Genomic DNA, 4,491 nt, shown 5'->3' with positions numbered 1-4,491 from the left:
CCAGCAATTTTGGGTGTAAGGGTAAGCTGATTACATCGACCCCAGAACTGAACTGGTACTTATTTTATCAAATACCTGTTGAGTAGCGAGTACGATGTAATCTACTTCCCCCCACCCACGAAATTGCTGGCCTTGTACCAAAATTTGAAACCATTATTGCCTCCTTAATAATAATAATAATAATAATAATAATAGCGATAGTGATAATAATAAGGGATGTCAGAAACATCTAGACAACATCCCAGGAGAAACATGTCTCAGAGAAATCCAAAAGATTGTTCTGACAAGTACTGCCCACGTCCTTAGAATAACCCTATCAATTTAATTGTCTGTGTTGTATTACATGGAGATATTTCGTTACTGCCCCTGTCACTTCCCCTCCCCAAGCTTTCAATTATGCTGTAACATATATTATCCTTCGTTTGCCCTATGGCACTGAGTGTGTCTCGGCGAGTGATTGTGACAAACATGCAGATTACAAGTAAATAATAATAATAATAATTACAACAGCATTGCAGTCATCGATGGAAACTGCCAGCTTGCTACCTTCATGCACATGCATAATAATAATAATAATAATAATAATAATAATAATAATAATAATAATAATAATAATAATAATAATAATAGATCTCCATTGGTTTTGACAATGAGTATTCAGTTATTCAATCAACTAAATTTGCCTATAAGCGGTTGAGTATTCCATAGGCACATGCATTTTTAATGTATTCTCAGGCTGAATCAGCATGACACAATATGTGACTAAGGCTGCTTCCTTAAATTTCAGGTGTAATCCATTCAACAGGCTTCCTCACGATTTCCATCTACGTAGTTTCACTCACTTGGGTTGATCATAAGTTATGGTTAAAAACCTTGCCCAAGATGCTGATCACTCAGATATAACATGGACACTTGTGATTGTGGAGTAAACATTTTAAACTGTTTGACCATGTTGTGGCCATAACACACACACACGCACACATAAACCATGAACATCTTAGCCAGTACGCACAAATTTGTGACTGTTATATCCTGACTGGGATATTCTTCCAATCTGTGATAGTAAATCATTATTTTCATTAGATCCTAACTAATCAATCAATTTATACATACCATTAATTAATTAACGAAGGAATAGAAACTTCGAAACCCAAACAGGAATTAATTACCTTGGGTTTTATTTTGTTTTTTTTTACACAAATTGGGTCAATTTCGTTATTATTATTTTTTTTTTGGTGTCCTTAAATATTTGATACAAAAGTTTAAAATTGTATGTAAATATATATATATATATATATATATATGCTAATATCGAACAGTGTGAATGAGTGCTCTACACTTGTGGGTTGACAAGGCTACCATTGGTTTCATGAAACATGCTTGATAATTGCTGAGAAATTTTCTCTCTGCATGAAATAAATGGTAGCCTTGTTCATCCACAAATAAAAAAGAAAAGCAAATATGTACACACACACACACACACACACACACACACACACACATGTATGTATAATTCTAAATGATTGTTACAGAAGACATAGTGTACTGGAAGCTTTATTTATCTCAACAATCATTTCAGTATACCTCTGCACTGCTCCCTTGTGGGTGGGGAATGATATAATGAAAGCGAATGTTCTCCCCAGTGCAGAAGAAACCTCATCAGGTGACATAATAGGCTTCAAAGTTATAAAATTTGCCTTTCGCTTACAGGTGTAGCTGGATGATGTTGGTAGTAGTCGGCTCTCATATCTAAACTTTAATTTTGATTATAACCCATATCAGCATCATCATCATCATTGTTTAACGTCCATCTTCCATGCCTGCATGGGTAGGACAATTGACAGAAGCTGGCCAGGTAGAAAAACTACCCTAGGCTACTGTGTCTGTTTTGGCAGGGATTTCATGGCTGGATGCCCTTTTTAACACCAACCGCTCTGCAGAGTGGACTCAGTGCTTTCTACGTGACACTAGCACACGTGAGGCTAGTTTTGGCATGGTTTTTACTGCTGGTTGCCCTTCCAAACGCCAACCACATTAGAGTGTGGACAGGATGCTTTTTATGTGACACCAGCACTGGCAAGGTAACCAAGTAACTTGCAAGACATTATCATTTAATATTCATTTTCCATGCTGGCATGGATTGGACTGTTGACAGGAGCTGGCAACCCAGAAGACTGCACCAGGCTTCACTGTCTGTTTTTGTATGGTTTTTATAGATATATATAAAGGGCAAAAAAAAAAATGGTTGGTAAGTAATACATTTGACATGTGGCCTAATGGTTAGGGTGTTGCATCCAGGATTGTTAGATCCTGGTTTCAATTCTTGGACCAGGCAGTGCATTGTGTTCTTGAGCCAAACACTTCAATGGACTTGCTTCTCACTCAGGGAGAACGTTGTAGATCCTGGTACATTAGCTGCCATGGAAACCAAGTTAGTGGTCCTATGAGTCCAAGAAATTGAAACATTAAGGTCCAAGCTTGAGGATAATGATGATGATGAGTAATCTCAAACCCTCCTCTTCCTAATATTCCAACAATTGAGGTGGGGAGCAGGGTGGGTAGACAAGAATTTCCTTTCCAATGTCTTTATTTAAACAACTGATTTTAACAATTTATTGAACATATCTTTTTTCTATTCATTTATCTCACAGACAAATGCAGTGTGTGTGTATATATATATATATATATGTGTGTACGTATATATCTATATACGTGTATGTATATAGATATGTATGTATGTATATATGTGTCTGCGTCTGTATGTATATATATATATATATATATATATATATATATATATATATATATACGTAACTGTCAAACAACACAAATGAGTGCTCAATACCACATTAGTGAATAAAATTTTTATGAAAAAAAAATTTGTGAAGATTTATAAATTCCCTTCTCCCCCATCCTTCCAGACTGATTTTGGCCAATTCTTTTTTTTTTGCACTATGTACTAAAAGATAATAAGAAAAGTCTTGAAGGTTAAAAATGGAACATTCTAGAAATCATTACAGTCACTACTTTCTTTTTATTCAGACAGAAAATGAAATGAAATTTAAAAACAATAGTGACATTTGAAACAATTTTCTACTACCCCCACCACCACCTCCACCACCAACTCCTAAACTTTTGACATCTTTTCAAAATTTTTTAAAATCATTTTTTAAAAATAAGAACAGTCTGAATTTGCAATTTGTTTCTGTATATAATTTCAAAATAATTTCCAAACAAAATAGTGTGTGATTTAAGGGAGATTTAGCTGTTGTTGCTTGCACATCTCATGACCACCTGGTACCTTTATTTCTTTGTCACATCTATTGATATTTTGAAATATTTTTCTCCATAAACGCATTTTATAGAATGATAATGTGGTGGTCCATTGCTGGGATTTAAGCAACTGCAAAAACAAATTTGTAATTTAAATTTTTTAGTACCCACCCCACACCAAGGAAGTCCAAGTTTGTGTGTGTGTGTGTGTGTATGGAAAAGTATGATAAAGAATTTGGTAAATAACAGAGAAAGAGATAGGTCTATGGTGACAGATAATGAGCGGGAGAGTTATTGATCTCAAAGTTATTTCTCATAACAAATTATGATTTTTGATTATTATTTTTGGATGACCTTCTCTTTGGGACACAGATTTCAAAAATCAAATTCATTTTTCTCAACGACACACCATTTCGGAGCCTTTCAAGGCTAAACAGAGACGTATAACCACATACATTCGCATTTATATAGTAATACGTATAAATATGTATATATATATATACACTTGAAAGATATTCTTGGAGATATTTTTATAGATTTTTCTCATTTTGGTTGATTAAGTTTAATACGAAACAATTTTTTGTTATATCTTAACTTTTATAATATTAATTATTGAAAACACAACAAATTTTAATAAACCGATGGTAACCAATCTCTTACTCACCCACCACATTGAACATTTTTTTGTTATTTTTGTTTTTCATTGTTAAGAAAGCTGCTTGTAATTAATTTTCTTTTTTTAGAGAGAGAGAGAGAGAGAGAGACCCATTTCAATTTACTGGTGCCATGTAAAAAGCATCCACTGCTTTCTGTGAAGTGGTTGGCATTCGGAAGGGCGTTCAGCTTTAAGACCCATGCCAGCATAGAAAACAGATGTTAAATGATGATGATGATGACGATGATGTTTGCATAAATGTGTGTGTGTGTGTGCTTACCTATATCTATAAATGTGCAGATCTGAATTATGTATTCACATTGATATGATTTGACTGAATATCTTGAAAGAGGTGTCTTCAGCATAGTTGCAATTCCACGATTGAAACCTGTTAAGATTTTATTGTCCAGAATTTGGATATTATATACAAACAAATATAGCAATTGAAAATTGTAGAAATAAAAAGACAAGGTGAATGAGATTGGATTTTTTCATTAACCCTTGTGATAGAAACCTACTCGAGACCACTTTTAGTTTTACAATACAAACTTCCTGTTTAAAGT

General features: G+C 34.0%; 1 protein-coding gene across 1 annotated transcript in view; it reads left to right on the top strand.

Moving 5' to 3' along the window:
* The window catches only part of LOC106869574 (mitochondrial fission process protein 1), a 19,824-nt gene extending 15,870 nt beyond the window's left edge, over positions 1-3,954 (top strand). The window contains exon 3 of the mRNA XM_014915372.2: positions 1-3,954. This exon is cut by the window's left edge and continues 1,175 nt beyond it. The gene's annotated coding sequence lies outside the window, so the exon portion shown is untranslated.
* The last annotated feature ends 537 nt before the right edge of the window (positions 3,955-4,491 follow it).

Source organism: Octopus bimaculoides, chromosome 26 (genome assembly GCF_001194135.2).
Source record: "Octopus bimaculoides isolate UCB-OBI-ISO-001 chromosome 26, ASM119413v2, whole genome shotgun sequence".
Classification (NCBI taxonomy): domain Eukaryota; kingdom Metazoa; phylum Mollusca; class Cephalopoda; order Octopoda; family Octopodidae; genus Octopus; species Octopus bimaculoides.
Note: the sequence above shows the minus strand (reverse complement) of the source record. Positions and strands in the feature narration are given on the sequence as shown.